At 42.5% G+C, this 21838-nt stretch overlaps 1 protein-coding gene across 1 annotated transcript in view; it reads left to right on the top strand.

Moving 5' to 3' along the window:
• The first annotated feature begins 2649 nt into the window (after nucleotides 1-2649).
• Nucleotides 2650-21838, top strand: part of DHPS (deoxyhypusine synthase) — a 56682-nt gene continuing 37493 nt past the window's right edge. The window contains exon 1 of the mRNA XM_073587398.1: nucleotides 2650-2732. The gene's annotated coding sequence lies outside the window, so the exon portion shown is untranslated. The remainder of the gene's footprint in view (nucleotides 2733-21838) is intronic.

Below are 21838 nucleotides of genomic sequence, written 5' to 3'. Positions count from 1 at the left end.
GGACAACCCCTCTAACTGCACTTGTCTTCAGTTATGGCCTGAGGCTTTTATCTCTCCTCCTTTTCTGAGTAATTTAGTTCATCCGGTTCTTCAGCGTTTTTTGAAGATGAGCTATTCCTATTTTCTTACTGACCCAACTTGTTTCTATTCAATTCTTTTTATTTCTGCCAGTTCTGACCTTTTGCATTACATTGTTGTAATATAATGTCCCGGGCTTTTCTGACTACACTTTGTTAGCCATGGTTACCACAATTGAAGACACAGAGACTACTTTGGGGACAGCGACCTGTGAATTTCCTGCCGTTAAGCCCTCATCTCCATATGGAGGATAAAAGGATGAAAACCGGAGAATCTCTAAGGCTATGTCTGTACGTTGCGATTTTGCTGAATTTTTTTTCTGCAGGCAAAACCTACTCTCTTGGCACTAACGTTGCTTATAAAAAAGGCAGGTTTTGCCGCATTTTTTTGCTGAGTATTTCCTGCATTTTTTCTTCTGTGTTTTGTTGTCTTTTGTGTGTGCTGATAAAATTTAGTGCCGCCCCCCCCCCCCCCCCCAAAAAAAAAAAAAAAAAACATGATAGAACTTCCTTGGGGTTTTTGCACCAAAAAAACACAGCAAAACCTGATACCTGCATTTTTTGTTGCGTTTTTGCACTTACTCATTGCTTTCTACAGGTGGAAAAAAACGTTGAAAGAATTGACATGCTGCAGTTTTTCAAATTGGTCATGAAAAAAAACCCAATGTGTGTGCATGAGATTTCTGAAATCTCAGACTTTCCTGGTGCTGTAAAACGCAACTTAAGATTTACATTAAAAAAAGCCTTAAAAACGTAACGTTTGAACATAACCTTAGACTCCTCCGCTCCACTGTTTAGCCCAACACCAAGTCCACACCAACCTGACTGGTCCGCATCATACTTGATGGGCCTTGTGTCCCTCGATAAAGTTGGTTTCCTATTGGCAGATGTGTCACGTTGAGGTAAATGCACTTATTAGGTTCCCTCCTCCGGTAGCTTTAGTTCCGTGTACTTTGTACATATAGCGGGAAGGCCCTCCCCTTTGGGCAAGCCAAGTCTAGGTCCTTTCCTGCCCCCGTCTATTTTGAAGCCTCCTGTCATGTAGCAAGGTGAGATATTAGAGTTGGGGTCCATCCTGATGGATAGACCTTGTCGAGGTGGGATGGCTTTTATGCTTTGTGTTTTTGTTTTTTAGAGCAATGTTCTCCACACTTCAAGTTCTTGATACATACTCGCCTGTTTCCATGCTTCTATCCATCAAACCTGAACTGTTTTCTCCAGGGGTATACCTAGAAATAATGGGACTCCACAGTAATTTCTTCACTGATGCGTTTTCCAACTTTGGACACAGGTTGCCAACAGCAGTGCATGTCATTGTGGAGTAGTTTCTACGATTTGGCAACACATCCAAAAAAATAACTTCATTGTCCTGAGATGCACCACAAGGAGGCTTGGATTTAAGGAGGACTGCCACAGAAAATCCAGTTGTGAGCCTTGTGAAGAAGTAAAATGAGGTGTGAAGGTAGACCGGAGTAGAATTGTCCTTTTTTTAACTTTCTTTTGAAGCTTAACTTTCCTCCCTGACAGAGAGGCGTTTTGGTGTAAGGTCAAAATAATTACTGAGCAAAGTACTAAGGGGTTTTGTCACTTTTCCAAGGTTAAGAATCTTCCTGTGATCCGCTATCCATTTGTGTACTGGGCAGAGGAAAGAAAATTATGATCTTGTAAGCCGCAGTTGGGGCTAGAAGGAAAGACAGACAGGATTCAATGATGCCAGAGGTGGGCTCAACTAGGGCGACTGGTGAATATGCGGCAGCTGTCGGTGAGAACCCAGGCTTCTGATGTGTAGGCTGAAGGCCACAATCGGACCTCCAGGAGGAAGGCTACATAGACCGATTGCATGAAGGTTGACTTGGTGAAACAATATCTTGGACTTAAAGGGTTATTCCTACCCTAAGGATAGGTGATGACTTTCTGATATACATAGAACATCAGGAATATATATGTATATACACACATAGAATCGTAGAGTTGGAAGGGACCTCCTGGGCCATCTGGTCCAACCCACTCCTCAAAGCAGGATTCGCTAAATCATCCCATCAGATGTCAGTCCAGCCTCTGTTTGAAGACTTCCATTGAAGTAGAACTCACCACTTCTCGTGGCGGCCTGTTCTAGGACCTTTCCATTCTACTACAGATGTCTATGGGCATATATGTACGGCCATGCCAAGCATGCCTCAGGCTTTGTGATGGGGTTGGTCATCGGTGGGTGAACACAGATCCCCACATTGGTTGGGCTTGGGTAGTCGCAAAAGTTGGTGTGGCCCTGGCCCTGTTTGGTGTGCACCTCGCCAGCAAGAACAGTGATCTGGCGTGTCCATTCCACGGTCACAATGGCTCCATCACTGGATTTGTTTTTTGACACATATTGTGCCACGTTGGCTTTGCCTTTTTTTGTGTTAATTGTGTGTTGGGGACTGGTTTGGGGTATAACATGTGTGCGCCTTATGTGTGCGCCAAGATCTGTTTGAAAGTTTTGCACAGAGATAATTATTGCTCTGCAGCTAACAGCCTGAGGGGGAGGTGGGGAAATCTAGGACATGTCTCGAGGATGACAAGTGGGAGGAGGGGGTTCATTTCAGAACTAATTTTCCCACATCACCGGCCGCAGATCACATTGGAGAGAGACTCTGGGCAGCTGCTGCGCTGAAGAAGGTCTGTACCCCAGTGTATAATGACTATGCCATGCAGAATAGGCTTAGACACACAGTATTGTACATGATGGGCTTAGATGCAGCAGATGTCTGTGGATCCAGCATTAATCCTGATCTTAGACCTAACCTCCGTTTGTGACGTATGGCGCTGCGTGGATATTGGGTGCAATGTTGTAGTTTGGGGGGGGGGTGATGAGGAACAGGAAAAGAAAAGACGACGTGCAGCATCACCGGTGCTGGTCCGTTTATGACGTCTGCATGTCCTACATACTCTGTGTGCAGCAGGTAGGGCAGAGAGAGGTCTGCAGCCATGTACAACGTATTCCCTGCGAACCTTTCCACATTTTTTTCACTGATGCCCACAAACTTGTAAGTATTTTATTGGGATTTTATGTGATATTCCAACGCAAAGTAGAAGGTATTTGTGACGTGTAAAGGAAATGATACATGGTTTTCTAATTGTTTAAAAAATATAAATACAAAATTGTGATGTACATTTGTATTCAGACCCCTTCCCGAGCCAATACTACGTACAACCACCTTTCGCTGCAGTTACTGAAGCAAGTCTTTTGGGGTCTGTCTCTACCAGTTTTGCATATCTAGAGGATGATCTTTTAGCCCATTCTTCTTTTTCACAGATTCTCAATGGGATTTTTGGTCTGGATAGTGACTGATCCGTTCACACAAAGGAAGAGGCTTTCATCTAAACCAGTGTTCCCTAACTCCAGTCCTTACGACCCCCCTCATGTGTTCAGGACTTCCTTAGTATTGCACAAGTGATAACTGCATCACTTGGAAAGGCAAGAATTCCATCACCTGTGCAATACTACGGAAATCCTTCAAACATCACCTATTGGTGGCTCTTTAGGACAGGAGTTGGGGAACGCTCATCTAAACCATTCATTATAGCTCTGGCAGGATGTTTAGGGTCATTGTCCTGCTGGAAGGTGAACCTATGCCCCAGTCTCAAACCTTTTGCAACATCTAAGAGGTTTTCCTTTAGGTTTGCCCTGTATTTAGCTCCATCAACTCTAACCAACTTCCCTGCCCCTGCGGAAGAAAAGCCTCCCCACAGCAGGATGCTGCCATCACCATATTTGATAGTGGGAATGGTTTCAAAAATGTTTTCTTCTTGACACTATTCCATAAAATAATCACACAATGATGTCCAACAGTAAATCCATACCATGTTTGGGTTAATGTAACCCTTAAATACTACCGTACGTTATTCACAAAATAACCAAAGAGAAATTAATGCACTAGTAACACAAGGTACTTAATAATTAAAAGTAATTTTATTGATGTAACTATATTAAAAAGTATTAAAAGCAAGGTGCTAAGTCATTAAAAAAGGGACAAAATGCCATAGGGTGCCATGTAAGACAAGCTATTCAAAAATAGCAACCTAATGCGAAGCGATATACAATAAATCCTGAGAAAAATACAGGGCTGGAAAATTTGTATATAAATCATCAATATACTCAATATAGTGATAACCAGAAGATATGGCCAAGTAAAGCAGCAGACTGTAGGAAATAGACAGGAAACAAATAGCAGTCACAAAAGGATGAATCTGTGTTACTATGGGCAGTAATCATTACATGCCACATATAGGCAATGAAAGATGCAAAATCCTAGGTACTGCAGTTTACTGAGGGGCTGCTAATGGTGTAAACATAAGCCGCACTACTGGCAAATCAAATGTATAAAATGTAACAGCAATAGGGCATATAATACATGTGGTGTGCACGTGGGTATCCCGGGCGTTCCTCTGCCCCGACGCGCGTTTTGCACTGCTTCTTCGGGAATTATAAACCAGGATATTTTTAATTCAAGGATCCAGCACTGTTCTCTTTTTTTTTTTTTTTTTTTTTTTTTTTTTTTTTTTCCCTTTGGATTTATATTTGCGTCGACAAACACTAAATCTCCGAGCATGCCAAAATATTCGGAGATCACCCGAGCAACGAGTATACTCGCTCATCACTAGTGGTGACCTGTTTCAATCATACGTTTCCTCTGATTGTTCCACTCCTGACTTTGGCTTGCAAATACTGAACGTGTGAACGTGGCCTATGGACAGATTCTCCCTCCTGAGCTTGTGGATCTCTGCAGCTCCTACACAGTAACCATGGGCGTTTTGGCTGCTTCTTTAGTTAGTGGTGTTCTTGCAGGATGTCAGTGTAAGTGGTCGGCCATGTCTTAGTGAGTTTACATTTGTGCCGTACTGCTTCCATTTTTGGATGATGGATTGAATTTGAGCTGTTCTGTGCTTGGGCTTTTTTTTTTTTTTTGTATAACCACTTTATCCCTGACCTGTCTGGTGTGTTCCTTGGCTTTCATGCTGTTTTATCCCTGGTGTTCTCACACAAACCTCTGAGACATTAACACAGAACTGCTGTAGTTACACTGAGAATATATTACACACAAGTGGAGTCAATTTACTAATCATGTGACTTCTGGAGGTGATTGGTAACTCCGGATATTATTTAGGGGCATCAGACTACAGGGGGGCTGAATACAAATGCTCATCACAGATTTCAGATTTATATTTTGAATCTATTTAGAAAACCATGAATCCGTCACAAATACTTGCTACTTAGTGTTGGTATATCACATAAAATCCTAATAAAATACATTCACTTTTGTGGCCTTGAAAAAAATGTGGAAAAGTTCATGGGCTATGAAGAATTTTTCAAGGCACTGTACATAATGTACTGTATATATGATACAAGTTTAAAGGGGTTATTGAACAAACTACGTACAACATTTCCACAGTTTGGTGTTGGATTCCGAGAATGGGGGTCCTGTTTCCCCTTGTGAATGAAGTGATAGACTACATCTGAGACCACTTTTTTGATTTGGGTCTATAGGAGCAGTGCTGCGCGTGTGTGACCACCAATCCTGCCGATGGAGCTCCTGACATGCATTGCAGTACTGCTTCATACAGGGGACCCCCATCCCTGTCATTGTGGGGGCTCATGGAATAAAGATTTGGATGAACTCAGCGTTTTAAGAGAAGCCACCAGCCACCAACTAATGCGTATGGAGGTGAACGGACTCTCCCCTGATAGGAGATGTCTGTGGAATGGAGGAAGGGGAATGTTGGCATTCCATTAATTAGAGTGGTCTCATACCACTGTTAATTAGAAAGCTAGGGTTATTGGACAATCCCTCGCGGTAGGAAGAGCTATTGATGACGCAGTGAACGTTGGGTGACGCTCCCCCAGCTTTCAGCTGTAATTGCAGGCGAGCCCAGTGGTCAGGGGGATCGGCCAACCATCTAGTTTGTATGGGGCCTCCTGATCTGTCAGGAAACAAAGATGGGGCATTTAGAATTCAGTTTCCCCATCTTTTCGTTCGGTGGAGAGATGAGCAGATCTGGCAGTGGATCAATCACGGAGAAAACGGGAGCGCAAAGCCGAGCATTCCTGTATATGGGGGGGAGATTGTGAGCTGAATGATCATTCCTATGGCAGTGTATATGTGGCCACAAATACATGTTTGCACTTGTATATTATGAGCCCACTTGGCTTTGGGATTACGGTACTTTAGTGGCCATAAAGTTCATGGTGGACCCCCTAACAAAAATATTAGCAAGTCTTTTATATACTTTTTTCTTAATTAAAAACAAGTAAAGATGCGTTGTCATATTTATGACGAACTTTGACACTCTCAGTGCTGGATTGAATGTGTCGCATAGATTTATGTCTTTTTACATCAATTAAGGAATTTCCTTTTAAAACCTTGCGGGGCAACACAGAACTAGACCCCAATCAGAGAACCATAAAACATCCGGACTCCTTATCTATGAACTGGTCCAATGTTTATATTTATGTTTCTCCCTCTCCCATATTGATAGTTCTGCTTCACGTCACTTGTCTTATCTATTGCATTTTTTCTAGGCTGTATTGTGCATAAATATGTGACTTCAGATTTTGTATTAGTCTATGCCTGATGAAGAGACCTGAGTAGTCTGGAAAGCTTGCAATGTGTTACCATCTTTTCAGTTAGCCATTAAAAGGTATCAACTACTGAGGACTCTCAATCCTGAATATTTTTCTTGTCATTTACCAGCACTCATCTCTTCTGTCTGTTTTCAACCATCTTTATCCCAAAGGCTCAGTGATTGTAAAAAAACAAACCAAAAAACCCTGCACTGTACTTTCTCGCCCAGGTCCAGCTTTGCCTTCCACACTGCTCCGGTCTTTGTTGATCGGCAGCAGCGGTGGCACTGCAGACAATCCGTGAGCTCAACCACTTGAGTGGTCTAAATTGGTAAATGGCTCAGTGATTGGCTGCAGTGCTGTTGACATGTAGCCGCCACTGGAGCATTGGATGAGACGTCACGTTGGATCCCGGGAGGATAAGAGAAGGGCAGTTTTTTTGTTTTCAAAAACAACTAAAAAAAAAGTTGCTTGTCTGTCACTTCTGGATAAGTTCTAGGAAGATAAATAATCAAGCTGATATCTGCTCTCCAGCCTGAGTTCTGATATATTGTCCCCCCGGGCCTGTCTTTTGTCATACCACTGACTGTGTAATGCAAATGTCCTCACACCCTCGTCTTCCTCCTTCTGCAGGTCTTCTATTCCTCATATGACCTATCTGTGTAATCACCAGAGCCTTGGTTCGTACGATATGTCTCAAGCTGTCAGTTTGCATTGAAGCTCTTTATAGGATTTGTCCGCTGAAGAAAATGTATCACTTGTCCATAGGATTGGTGATGGCATATACAACTCTTGCAAAAATAAAGAGACCATGGCAACATTTTCAGTTTGTCTGATTTTTCTCTTTATAGGTATATTTTTGAGTAAAATGTAAATTGCTCTTTTATTCTATAAACTACTGACAACATGTCTCCGAATTTCCAAGCACTAAATTTTGTATTTATTTTCAGAAAATGAGAAATGGTCAAAAGAACAAAAAATTACAGTGCTTGCAGACCTCAAATAATGCTAAGAAAACAAGTTCATAATCATTTAGAAACAACATTACTAATGTTTTAACTCAGGAAGAGTTCAGAAATCAGTATTTTGTGGAATAACCATGATTTGTAGTCACAGCTTTCATGTGTCTTGGCACTCTTGCCACCAGTCTGTCACACTGCTTTTGGGTGACCTTATGCCACTCCTGGTACAAAAATGTAAGCAGTTCTTTGTTTGATGGCTTGTGACTATCCATCTTCCTCTTGATTACATTTTGATGGCTTGTGACTATCCATCTTCCTCTTCTTTACATTCCAGAGGTTTTCAATGGGGTTCAGGTCTGGAGATTGGGCTGGCCATGACAGGGATTTGATGTGGTGGTCCTTCATCCACACATTGATGACCTAGCTGTGTGGCATGGTGCATTGTCCTGCTGGAAAAACCATCCTCAGAGTTGGGGAAACATTGCCTGAGCAGAAGGAATCAACTGTTTTTCCAGGATAACCTTGTATGCGGCTTGATTCATACGTCCGTCGCAAAGATTAACCTGCTCAATTCCAGCCTTGCTGAAGCATCCCCAGATCATCACTGATCCTCCACCAAATTTCACAGTGGGTGCAAGACACTGTGGCTTGTACGCCTCTCCAGATCTCCGTCTAACCATTAGATGACCAGGTGTTGGGCAAAGCTGAAAATTAGACTCATCAGAGAAGATTACCTTACTCCAGTCCTCTATGGTCCAATCCTTATGGTCTTTGGCAAACTTCAGCCTGGCTCTCCTTTGCTTCTCATTGATAAAAGGCTTTTTTCTTGCTTTACATGACTTGAGCCCTGCCTCTAGGAGCCTGTTACGAACTTTGCCATTCCTTTTGTAGGTCACTTGATGTCATCCTGCGGTTGCTGAGTGACATTCGAATAAGATGACGGTCATCCCTGTCGGTCTGTAGCTTTGTTGTCCCCAATGTTTGCTGCTTGACCTTGTTGTAATGGACTGCCGTCTTAGAAATTTTAAGGATGGAGGCAACATGACGCTCACTGTATCCTTCTGCTAGTAAAGCCAGAATTGAGCCCTTCTTTTCCTCACTCAAGACTTTTCTCTTCAGCTCCTTTGGCATGGTTAAAAGTTATTTTTTCATTCCTATTACTTTTGGGATATTACTAGCACTTGTTTTGCCATCCAGCTTGTCCTAGTGCAAGAGGATTGTGAACACCACAGCAGGGATTTTTTTTTTATACTTTCCTTCGTTAAATAAGATTTTCTTCAGGTGATCACCTAATCAGACGCACATTAAGTAGAATGAGGTGTACTCTGGTTGGCGTTCAACTGACACTGGAATGGAATGGCTGCCAAACATGTAGAGAAGCTGATTTTTATAAAACTGTGCAGTCCTCTCTTAATTTTTGCCAGAGCTGTAGATCGGTGGAGGTCCGACTGCGGGGACCTGCACTGCTGACCAATACGGGGAACTAGAATAAATAGCAGACATCGGCACTCAAAAAAGTGAAATTTATTGAACTTTAGGCGGGACTAGATAATCAGATATGTGTTAATTCGACATTTTGGCACATCATAGTCTTTTTCAAGATATACTGAAGGGAGTAGGGTCACCAGGTACGGGAGAAAGGTGTCCTTAGGACATCTTTCTCCCGTACCTGGTGATACACTCCCTTCAGTATATCTTGGAAAAAAATACTTAATAGGCCAACATTAAAGGCTCTCCCATTATGATCAAGAACCTATAGAAACATAAGAGTACTAGCTAAAAGGTACATAACAAGGTTTTTCACTTTATTAATTATTAAGATAATTTTAATTAATTTTATTAAGATAAAATTAAAATATATATACATTTTTTTTATATACAGTTGTGCTCAAAAGTTTACATACCCCAGCAGAATTTCTCCTTTCTTGGCCTTTTTTCAGAGAATATGAATGATAATATCAAAACTTTTTCCCCACTCATGGTTAGCGGTTTGGTGAAGCCATTTATTGTCAAACTACTGCGTTTCTCTTTTTAAATCATAATGAGAACTCATAATGCGCATAAAAAAATCTTAATAAATGTAATATAGTCAATAATTCATATTCAAGGGTATGGATTGATGAAATTAATATAAAATATGTTGTGGAATGAAATCCTACACACAAAATGATAATAAGAAAATCTCATACATTATTACAAATACATAGGTGAGAACGTATCGGCGGATCAAATGCTAAGGTGCGGCACTCTAATAATGTATATGAGATTTTGGTATTTTATGTGTAGGATTTCATTCCACAATATATTTATATTAATTTCATCAATCCGTACCCTTGGCTATGAATTTTTGACTATATTACACATGGATTATTTATTCACGTCTTTTTAACTCTTTATTTAAACATTTTAGCAAAAAAAATTACACAACTGTGACAAGTCATGAGATACAATGGAATAATGATAACATGCGATGCCACAAGAGGCACCCTAAGGTGCTTAAAACATTTTGAGACAAGGTTTCAGGAAAATTGGAAAACGAATAACTATGACTACTAAACAACAAAAAAAGAGTGCCTAGAAAAGGGACCTAACCATATCCAGGATATATTGGGCTGTATCAGAACAGAAAAGGAGTATCAAGTGAGATCAGTGTAAGACTTCAATAGTGCCTATAATAACAGCAGAGAGAAGAGAACCGAGAACCTGGAATCTGACGCACCTAGGTTTTAGAGGAAGAAATTAGAAAAACAAAACTGAAGCAAAAAATGTGGTCAGTTCTATACTTAATATCTCCCATCCTGGTATGCATGGCTCCCTTATCTCTATCCTTATATACATGGCCCCATCCTTATCCTGGTATGATGGGCCCCAATCCCTATCCTGGTATTCAAGACCCCATCCTTATCCTGGTATGATTGGCCCCAATCCCTATCCTGGTATCCAAGACCCCATCCTTATCCTGGTATGATTGGCCCCAATCCCTATCCTGGTATCCAAGACCCCATCCTTATCCTGGTATGTAGGGCCCCCATCTCTGTCCTGGTATTCAAGACCCCATCCTTATCCTGGTATGATTGGCCCCAATCCCTATCCTGGTATCCAAGACCCCATCCTTATCCTGGTATGTAGGGCCACCATCTCTGTCCTGGTATTCAAGACCCCATCCTTATCCTGGTATGATTGGCCCCAATCCCTATCCTGGTATCCAAGACCCCATCCTTATCCTGGTATGTGGGGACCCCATCCTTATCCTGGTATGATTGGCCCCAATCCCTATCCTGGTATCCAAGACCGCATCCTTATCCTGGTATGCAGGGCCCCATCTCTGTCCTGGTATTCAAGACCCCATCCTTATCCTGGTATGATTGGCCCCAATCCCTATCCTGGTATCCAAGACCCCACCCTTATCCTGGTATGTGGGGCCCCCATCTCTGTCCTGGTATTCAAGACCCCATCCTTATCCTGGTATGATTGGCCCCAATCCCTATCCTGGTATCCAAGACCCCATCCTTATCCTGGTATGCAGGGCCCCATCTCTGTCCTGGTATTCAAGACCCCATCCTTATCCTGGTATGATTGGCCCCAATCCCTATCCTGGTATGATAGGTCCGAATCTGTTAGACCAAAATGGTACAGGAGTTCAGGGGTCCTGTACCCCACCTGGACAACATTTTGAGTTTTCTTGCAATAAGGAACATTTGGCGAAACCGAGAGTTAGATAAGATAGAATCTATTTCATCTTCCGATAACAAAATATTTAATTCTTTTTCCCAGGGATATATAAAGGTTGGTTTATAGGGGGATTGAGGTGAGATCAGATGGTTATAGATCTCTGAGATATAGCAGAATGAAACTTGGCACTCAACGGATGTGGTCCAAACATAGTACAACAACTAAAATGAAGAGAAATACAGTATAACAATAGCTAAAAGAAATTATGCCCGTCCATGTACTTTATATTTAGTTATTGTTGTTCTGTAATTCTTTTCATTTTAGTACACGGATGAAGGTCGTGTTTCAACCGAAACGTTTTCATTGTTGTACTATGTTTGGACCACATTAAATTCTTGCCCACACATCCGTTGAGTGCCAAGTTTCATTCAAATACATTTTAAGGTCTGGAACCCTGCTTTGAGCACCAATCTACAGTTGTGCCACATCATACATCTATGCTAAAGAGCTTTGAGATTACGCTAGGGATGGCATAACAAAGCTGACTTAGCATATTAAGCCAGGTCCACGATTTATTCAAAAACTTAAATAATAAATATATATAATGAGAAGTCATAAGCCACGCAAGGGACCTCCACTATTTATTCAGATCTTATGTGCTCTAATTAGCTGTATATTTGGAAGGCCCTTGTGTGGCTTATGCCTTTGTCTGACATTTTCCTTTTACTTTATATTTTTAATTTTGTCTTGATATTTGTTTAATATAGTTTAAACTTTTTAATGTATTTTCGACTAATACTCCTATGTTTCTATAGTGTTTTTTTTGTAATGATTGTCATATGAATTACCTGGGACCTGTCCTATAAAAATGGAAACACTTTTTAAAGGGACTGGACATCCCCAGCTTAATCAATTTAGGACACAAAATAAAAACAATCTCTACTCTTCTTCACGCATCGGCACTGTTGTTCCTGGAGAGTGATGACTTGCTGGGTCACGTGGCGGCTGTAGTCAATGAGCGGCCACTAGTCACCCGCAGCCTTTACTATTTCATTGCAGCGGACATTCTGACAAGTGGTCACTCATTGTCCACAGCTGGCACGTGACCCAACTAGTCGTCACTCTCCAGGAACATGGACTCTGACATCCTTGGAGCGGTGCCACTGCGGGAGGTGAATATAGATTAATAGGATCCTGAATTGATGAAGTAGACTGTTCCCCTGTAATAAAACACTTCTCGGAATCTCGCTTATGTCAATTTGTTAAAATTCGGCAAATATAGTAGTATAAGGGTCATAGTCCTGACCTTTCAAGAATGTTCTCGTGAGAATTGTCAATGCAGCAAGTAACAACCAGTTTTTTCTAGTGTTTATGCTGCGAGCGAAAAAGGGAGTGGTTGGACGTCTGACATTCTGCACCATGTGCACTGACTTCACCGTCTGTCTAAGGTGTTGGTGCATAACGGGTCGCCCCCTCGATTTTATCCATCTATACTGGTGACTTTTCTGTATGCCCCACATTGACAAAAAAAAATCCCTACTGTAAAAACTGTCGTTGGCACGCCATGGAGCATGGCTACCCACGCCATGGTGGTGGCTCTGAAGTGCCGGACATCCCACTGCAAAAAAAAGTAGGACTCGTCCATCTCCCCTACATTATGCCTGACTTCTTACAGTGCAGTAACACAAACCTCTATCGCGTCCTGCAGGCTGAAGTGTGAAATGCATCGTATCCCTCTTCAACCTATCACTAACTTCTGGTACCTTCCCTTCTGCTTTCAAACATGCCACAATCACGCCTATCCTTAAAAAGCCAACCCTCGATCCAACAGCCACATCCAGCTATCGCCCAATATCGCTGCTCCCATTCGCTTCTAAACTCCTGGAGCAGCACGTCCACGCTGAACTTTCCTCCCACCTCTCATCTAACTTGCTCTTTGACAATCTACAATCTGGCTTCCGCCCCCATCATTCCACTGAGACAGCCTTGACCAAAATTACCAACGACCTACATACAGCCAAAGCTAACGGACAATACTCTATACTCCTGCTTCTAGACCTGTCCTCTGCCTTCGACACAGTTGACCACTGCCTCCTACTACAGATCCTCTCCTTCTTTGGAATCAAAGGCCTTGACCTATCCTGGATCTCCTCATACCTTTCCAACCGCACATTCAGCATCTCCCACTCCCATACTACCTCCTCATCCCACCCTCTCTCTGTTGGAGTCCCCCAAGGCTCTGTTCTAGGACCCCTACTCTTCTCAATCTACACACTTGGCCTGGGGCAACTCATAAAGTCCCACGGATTCCAGTACCACCTTTATGCCGATGATACTCAGATCTACCTCTCTGGCCCAGACCTCACCTCTCTGCTCTCCAGAATCCCAGAGTGTCTATCAGCCATATCCTCCTCCTCCTCTCGCTTCCTCAAACTCAATGTGGACAATTCTGAACTGATCATCTTTCCCCCATCTCACAGATCTTCCTTACCCAACCTTTCTATAACAATTGACAACACCACACTTTCCCCCGTACCAGAGGTCCGCTGCCTCAGAGTAACCCTTGACTCTGCCCTGTCCTTCAAACCGCACATCCAAGCTCTCTCCACCTCCTGTCGCCTCCAGCTCAAAAATATTTCCAGAATCCGTCCTTTCCTCAACCCTCACTCTACTAAAATGCTTGTACATGCCCTCATCATCTCCAGCCTCGACTACTGCAACATCCTTTTCTGTGGTCTCCCTGCTAACACCCTCGCACCTCTCCAGTCCATCCTCAACTCTGCCGCCCGACTAATTCATCTCTCTCATCGCTACTCCTCCGCTTCTCCCCTCTGCAAATCTCTTCACTGGCTCCGACTCCCTCAGCGTATCCAGTTCAAATTACTAATACTGACCTACAAGGCCATCTATAACCTGTCTTCCCCATATGTCTCTGAACTAATCTCCCGATGCCTTCCCTCACGTAATCCCCGGTCCTCCCAAGACCTCCTTCTCTCCTCCGCACTTATTCGCTCCTCACCCAACCGCCTCCAAGACTTCTCCCGAATAGCCCCCATCCTCTGGAATTCTTTGCCCCAACAAGTCCGACTATCAACCACATTTGGATCCTTCAGAAACCTGAAAACCCACCTCTTCAAGAAAGCCTACAGCCTGCAATGACCCCGCTACCTCCTTCTCTCTCACCACTACCGGTGATATCACCTCAACCAACACCGGGACTGCTGCAACCCACCAACCTACTGTCTCCTTCCCCACCATCCTGTAGCATGTAAGCCCGAAAGGGCAGGGTCCTCTCCCCTCTGTATCAATCTGTGATTGTTAGTTTGTTTACTGTAGGTGATATCTGTAATTTGTATGTAACCCCTTCTCATGTACAGCACCATGGAATCAATGGTGCTTTATAAATAATAATCCCTCCATACGGTCCATCACATTCAGTGCCCATCTCCACATGGTGTCTCGCCAATCTACCAACAGCCACCGCCGCACTCTACAGTGCCATGCTAACTTTCCTCTCCACCATCTTGGATGATGCAGCACCCCTCCCGTGTCTCATTTGTATCATCTCTGATCAGACCAATTTCACCTACGGACCGTTTCCATAAAAAAAAAAAAAAAAAGTCTGGAAAGTCGACAAATCATTCCAGCCTTCTGCATGCCCGTCTGTCCCCCCTTACTACATCTAGTCAGTTTTCGACCTTGTCTTGTTTTCAATGTTTTATTAAATATCAAAAGATAGTTGGCAACACATTATAAAACAATTGAGATGATACAACTGGAGTATTATGACAGTTCTTATCGACTTAGCAGTATATATAGAAACAAAAGAAAATAGCAGCCAAATCACCTACAATGCGGAATGCGTTCAGTCATTGGCAACAAGAATACTTAACAAGTGATTCTTGTTTTTTTTCTAAATTCAGAGATTAGAACAGTGTATCTTTAAGTTCAAATTATAACTTCTCCAAGGTAACTAGAATCAATGGATAGGAAAAGTATGGACCTGGGGAACTAAGATGCAACAAAAGAAGGGGCGAAGATAATAGAGTGGCGGGGAGGGGGGTGTAGGTCCGTTAGCAGCTCAGAGATATCTCCTTTTTATAAGTGAGGTCTTCAGTAGATAAGGAAATAAATTTGGCGGAATTCCTATAGGACCACCATGGGTTCCAGACACGTAGGAAGAAGGAAAGGTTTTGTATTGAGAGGGCTGCCAGTTCTTCAATATGGTATAGTTGATCAATTTTGATTGAACTTGATTCTTACTTGGAATGTTGGATGTGCACCAAAGCGGAGGTATAGGAAGCTTGTCAGCTGTTAAAATGAAGGAGGCAAGTCCTGATAAGTATTGAGAAATTAAAAAAAAAATGTGCTCCAGTGTTAGAACTATGTGAGTGTGTAATACTTCAGTCAGAGTTAGGGATACAATAGCCCAAAAATCTTTTATGATCTGTCAAGACCACCAAACATGGAGCTATGATCCCCTATCTCTTTCACATCTCCAGCAGACATCTGGGGTGGTAGGGAACCTTTGATGTGTCTGGAGAGGTGTGGAGTACCTTCCGGTGATTACTTTGTAGCTCTTTTCTTGGGCTCTAACACATTGTGAAGGACCATGCGAGAATTTGTAAATGTGTTTGATTTGGGGTTCAGTAAAAGAGGGGCCTAAGTTTTTTTCTGTTCCCATTTCAGCAGGAATGCTCTTTTCGGACAGGCATCTCCTGTAAGCAGAGTATCATAGAGGAATGATAGCACTTTAAGCATAGCATATGGTTTCATAAGCGGTGGGCGGTCTTGTGGGATCCCCGTTGGACATGATTTGACGTATTGTCCTCTTTAAAGACTCGTAATGGATGATAGTGTAGTTGGACTTTGTAGGTAGCGCCTTCAAATCTTGGAAGGATATGAAAGTGCCTTCATTGTACTGATGGTCTATTAGGGGTGATGTATCAGTGATTGCGGTTTTCCCTAGGTTTGGGGCTATGATGTCCGATACTCAAGATAATGGTGAAGGGAACGGGGATAGATAGGATGCTACAGATTTCCAACAATTAACCCTTGTGTGAGTAAAGAGGTTGTGGAACGTAGTTTTATGTGTTGGAGCAGAGGAGAGGATAATTGATCCCAATTGTATGGGAGAGATATTTTCATCTATGGAGAGCCAGGGTTTCTCTTTTGGTTTCCTGACCCACTCAATAGTTCTTGACAATATGGCAGCTAGGTAGTAGTTATGAATATTGGTGGCTCCCATACCGCTATGCCTATTGGGGACTGAAAGTGTGTGTGAATTAAGCCTTGGACGGTGTTTGTTCCAAATGTAGTTAAAGAATGAAGAGTTGATTTTGGTTAGGATTGTTTTCAGTAATGTAACAGGTAACATTTGGAATAGATAGATGAGTATGGGTAGGAGAATAGTTGTTCTGCCTTCTTCCACGTATGACGCTGTGTGGATTGCAGCATACAGCTTAACCTTTCATCCACTCCCAGAAACAAGACTGTTTGGGTGCTTAAGTCTATTATTTATTGGGATGATATGGACAACGATGGGAGATAACAGATGGTATAGTAGAACACAGTAGTAGATGAGATCAGGAGTTGTTGTACAAAGTGTGGATGATTCAGGTAAAGACTACAAAAGACAGATAATACAGCATGTCAGTACCAATAGACAGTATACAATACACGAACACTGGCAGGTAATAGCAATGCAGGGTATTATCACAACAGTAGCAATGATACAGGATGCTGTTATCATGCGTTATATAAGAGCTGAGCAATATAACACACACAGCAGCAAAGGAGAAAGAAATATCTAACACAACTAGTGGCTGCCAGCTTTACACTCACTGAACAGAGGATGCATAACTAGAGAATGCTGATAACAAACATGCAGTGAAATAACATCACTGGAGCTGAGCATGCATTGCAAACATCATGGGGGGCTGCATTATGGCTGCTGACACAGATGCATAACTAATAATTGCATTATCCTTACCAGAATCCGCTTGTTATAGCAATGGTTTTGCAAAGAGCTGAGCTGAGCAGGTGTCAGCTACTCCTGAGACAGCTAGAGAATGGTTACATGTTGTTGACCAGGGCAGAAAGAAGGGGCGGTTCTTAACAATTAACCATTTGGGGAACAGAAAATTCCAAACACATGAATAAATGAACATTTAACTTTTTTCACAAAAAAAATTAGTTCAGGTCCAATTTTTTTTATTTTACCAAGGGTAACAAGAGAAATTGGACTGCAAAAGTTATTGTGCAATTTTTCCTGAGTACGCTGATACCTGATATGTGGGGGGAACCACTGTTTCGGCGCATGGCAGAGCTCAGACTGGAAGGAGCGCCGTTTGACTTTTGACTCACTGCAAAATTGGCTGGAATTCAGATCGGACGCCATGTCAAGTTTGGAGACCCCTGATGTGCCAAAACATTAGATACCCCCCCCAAAAGTGACCACATTTTGGAAACTAGACCCCCCAAGGAACTTATCTAGATATGTGGTGAGAACTTTGAACCCCCAAGGGCTTCACAGAAGTTTATAACGTACAGCCGTACAATTAAGAAAAACTATTTTTTCCACAAAAATGATCTTCTCACCCCCAATTTTTTATTTTCCCAAGGGTAACAGGACCCAAAAAGTTATTGTGCTATTTGTCCTGAGTATGCTGATACCCCACATGGGGGGATAAACCACTATTTGGGCTCATGGCAGAGCTCAGAAGGGAAGCAGCGCCATTTGACTTTTTTGGCTGGAATTGAGATTGGACGCCATGTCGCGTTTGGAAAGCCCCTGATGTGCCAAAACAGTAGAAACCCCCCACAAATGACACCATTTTGGAAACTAGACCCCCAAAGGAACTTATCTAGATGTGTGGTGAGCACTTTGAACCCCCAAGGGCGTCACAGAAGTTCATAACGCCCGGACGTGAAAATAAAAAAATCATATTTTTTCCACAAACATGATCTTTTAGTCCCCATTTTTTTTTTATTTTCCCAAGGGTAACAGGAGAAATTGGACCCCAAAAGTTGTTGTCCAATTTGTCCTGAGTATGCTGATACCCCATATGTGGGAGAAAACTACTGTATGGGCGTATGGCAGAGCTCGGAAGGGAAGTAGTGACGTTTTGGAATGCAGAATTTGATGGAATGGTCTGCGGGTGTCATGTCGCGTTTGGAGAGCCTCTGATGATGATTATTATTATGCATTTATATAGCGCCATTTATTCCATGGCGCTTTACATGTGAAAAGGGGAAATATAGACAAGTATAATAAACATGTGTAAGACAAGGGACACACAAGTGCATAAGGAGAGGGGACCCTGCCCGCGAGGGCTCACAGTCTACACTGATGTGCCTAAACTGTTTATACCCCCCACAAGTGACCCCATTTTGGAAACTAGAACCCCCATGGAACTTATCTAGATGTGTGGTGAGCACTTTGAACCCCCAAGATATTCACAAAAGTTTATAACGTAGAGCCATACAATTAAAAAATCATATTTTTTTCCACAAAAATGATCTTTTCACCCCCAATTTTTATTTTCCCAAGGATAACAGGACCCCAAAAGTTATTGTGCAATTTGTCCTGAGTACGCTGATACCAGATATGTTGGGGGGAACCACTGTTTCAGCGCATGGCAAAGCTCAGAAGGGAAGGAGCGCCGTTTGACTTTTTCACTGCAAAATTGGCTGGAATTTAGATCAGACGCCATGTCACGTTTAGAGAGCCCCTGATGTGCCAAAACAGTGGAAACCCCCCACAAGTGACCACATTTTGGAAACTAGACCCCCCCAAGGAACTTATCTAGATATATAGTGAGAACTTTGAACCCCCAAGGGCTTCACAGAAGTTTATAACGTACAGCCGTACAATTAAGAAAAACTATTTTTCCACAAAAATGATCTTTTCACCCCCAATATTTATTTTCCCAAGGGTAACAGGACCAAAAAAGTTATTGTGCAATTTGTCTTGAGTACGCTAATACCCCATATGTGGGGGTAAAACACTGTTTGGGCGCATGGCAGAGCTTGGAAGGGAAGGAGCACCATTTGACTTTTTCCACGCAGAATTGGCTGGAATTGAGATCAGACGCTATGTTGTGTTTGGAGAGCACCTGATGTGCCCACACAGTGGAAACCCCCCAATTATAACTCCAACCCTAACCCCAACACACCCCTAACCCTAATGGGGAAAATGGAAATAAATACATTTTTTCTTTTTATTTTTCCCTAACTAAGGGGGTGATAACGGGGGGTTTGATTTACTATTTATGGCGGTTTTTATGTTTGGCAGCTGTCGCACGCTAAAAGACGCTTTTTATTGTAAAAATAGTTTTTGCATCACCACATATTGAGAGCTTTAATTTTTCCGTATTTTGACCCACCGAGTCATGTGAGGTCTTATTTTTTGCGGGACGAGTTGATGTTTTTATTGGTACCATTTTTGGGCACGTGACATTTTTTGATCGCTGTTTATTCTGATTTTTGGGACGCAGAATGAACAAAAACCAGCATTTCATGAATTTTTTTGGGGGGGGTGTTTACACCGTTCCGCGGCCGGTAAAATTGATAAAGCGGTTTTATTCTTCGGGTCAGTACGGTTACAGCGATACCTCATTTATGTCTTTTTTTATGTTTTGACACTTTTATGCAATGAAAACAATTTTAGATAAAAAAATAATTATTTTTGCATCACTTTATTCTGCGAGCTATAAGTTTTTTATTTCTTCGCTGATGATGCTGTATGGCAGCTCGTTTTTTTGCGGGACAAGATGACGCGTTATTGCACTTTTTGTTCGGCGGTATGATAAAGCATTGTTTTTTGCTTTGTTTTTTATTTTTATTTTTTTAAGGGGTTCACTAAAGGGGGTTAACTAATGGGACGGTTTTATAGTGTGGGTCGTTACGGACACGGCGATACTAAATATGTGTACTTTTATTTTGTTTTTTATTTCCAAAAAATGAATTTATTAGAGAATGTTTTTTTTTTTTTTAATTTATTTAGTGTTTTTTTTTATACATTTTTACTTTTTTTTTTTTTTAATACTTTATTACATTGCCTCGAGGGGTGGGGGACATCACTGTAATGTCAGATCACTGATCTGACAGTTTGCACAGCACTCTGTCAGATCAGCAATCTGACAGGCGCTGCACAGGCTTCCTCACTGCCTGCTCTCTGCAGCCACTGAGGAAGCCGCTGTTTTGGGGGCTCCTGCAGGGACGGAGGCCCCCAGAGCAGCGCAGCACATCGCGCTGCTCGGGGGGGGGGTCTCGGGGAAGCACGGAGGGAGCCCCCTCCCTGCCGATGCTTCCCTAATCCCCCGGTGCACTGCGATCATGTTTGATTGCAGTGTGCCAGGGGTTAATGTGCCGAGGGCGGTCCATGACTGCCCCTGACACATAGTGACGGGTGTCAGCTGTGATAATCATCTGACACCCTGCCGCGATCACTTGCGCCCCCCAGGAGCGCCGCTGATCGCTTAGACGTACTATCCCGTCCCCGGTCATAGGGTCCCGTGGACGGGATAGTACGTCTCATGTCAGAAAGGGGTTAAGGTATTGTTTTGCAGCGTTTGGCAGTTAAGGCTTCCAGATTTTGATGTAACAAAGTTCTTTTACGTTGTGTTTCTAGTGTGGCTGTTGCGTCAGAGCGTTCCTGTGTAATCTTTTTGCGTTGTTTGTTTAGATGGGAAGCTATGGAAATCAATTCACCTCTCACCACTGCTTTGTGAGCTTCCCGCAAGGTGGGATAACTCGCTTCTGGTGTGTCATCAACTTTGAAGACGTTGGTTGGGGTAGTTTGGATTCGCTGTTTGTTAGAGTCTGAATTTAAGATAGATTCATTTAGTCTCCATGTACGGTATATAGAGTGGGGTTTGGAGAGTGAGAAGCAAACTGAGACTATTGAGTGGTCGGAGTGGATCGAGGGGAGTATTTCTGCTTTCATAGAGGTCTTGGTAGGAAGATGTAGTCAGTCCTATGATAGGAGTTGTGGGGATGAGAGAAATAAGTAAAATCCAAATCAGTGGGATGGAGGTGGCACCAGATATCAATAAGAGAGAGAGTGTGAGATGTGATTTTTTTACCCTGACAATATTTCGATAAGAGATCTGACATTTTTTTGAGGTGGAATCCAAGGAAGGGTCTAGGAGAATGTTAAGGTCTCCTCCAAGGATTGGTGTGCCCTCTATAAAAGACTGGAATTTATTTAGCTTGTATATGATCCATTTGATTTGTTTTCTATTGGGGGAGTAGAGGTTACCAATAGTCACCAGGGTTAAATATATCGCCCTTCTGTATCAGTCAACGAGCCAATTAGAAGGAAGGGAATGTTCTTGGCGAATGCAAGTGAGACCCCTCTAGATCCCTTCTAGGGGTCAAGTAGCATGGTACCACTGATTATAGTTCGCCTTTTCAAAATAAGGGAGCTTCTCTTTTTGAAAATGGGTTTCTTGTAAAAGGAGTATATTAATGAACCTGTTTAATGTCTGGGATCTCGGTATGGGGGAATTTAGGCCGTGCGTGTT

Source organism: Dendrobates tinctorius, unplaced genomic scaffold (assembly GCF_039654945.1).
Source record: "Dendrobates tinctorius isolate UK_male_01 unplaced genomic scaffold, ASM3965494v1 ptg000099l, whole genome shotgun sequence".
Taxonomy (NCBI): domain Eukaryota; kingdom Metazoa; phylum Chordata; class Amphibia; order Anura; family Dendrobatidae; genus Dendrobates; species Dendrobates tinctorius.
Note: the sequence above shows the minus strand (reverse complement) of the source record. Positions and strands in the feature narration are given on the sequence as shown.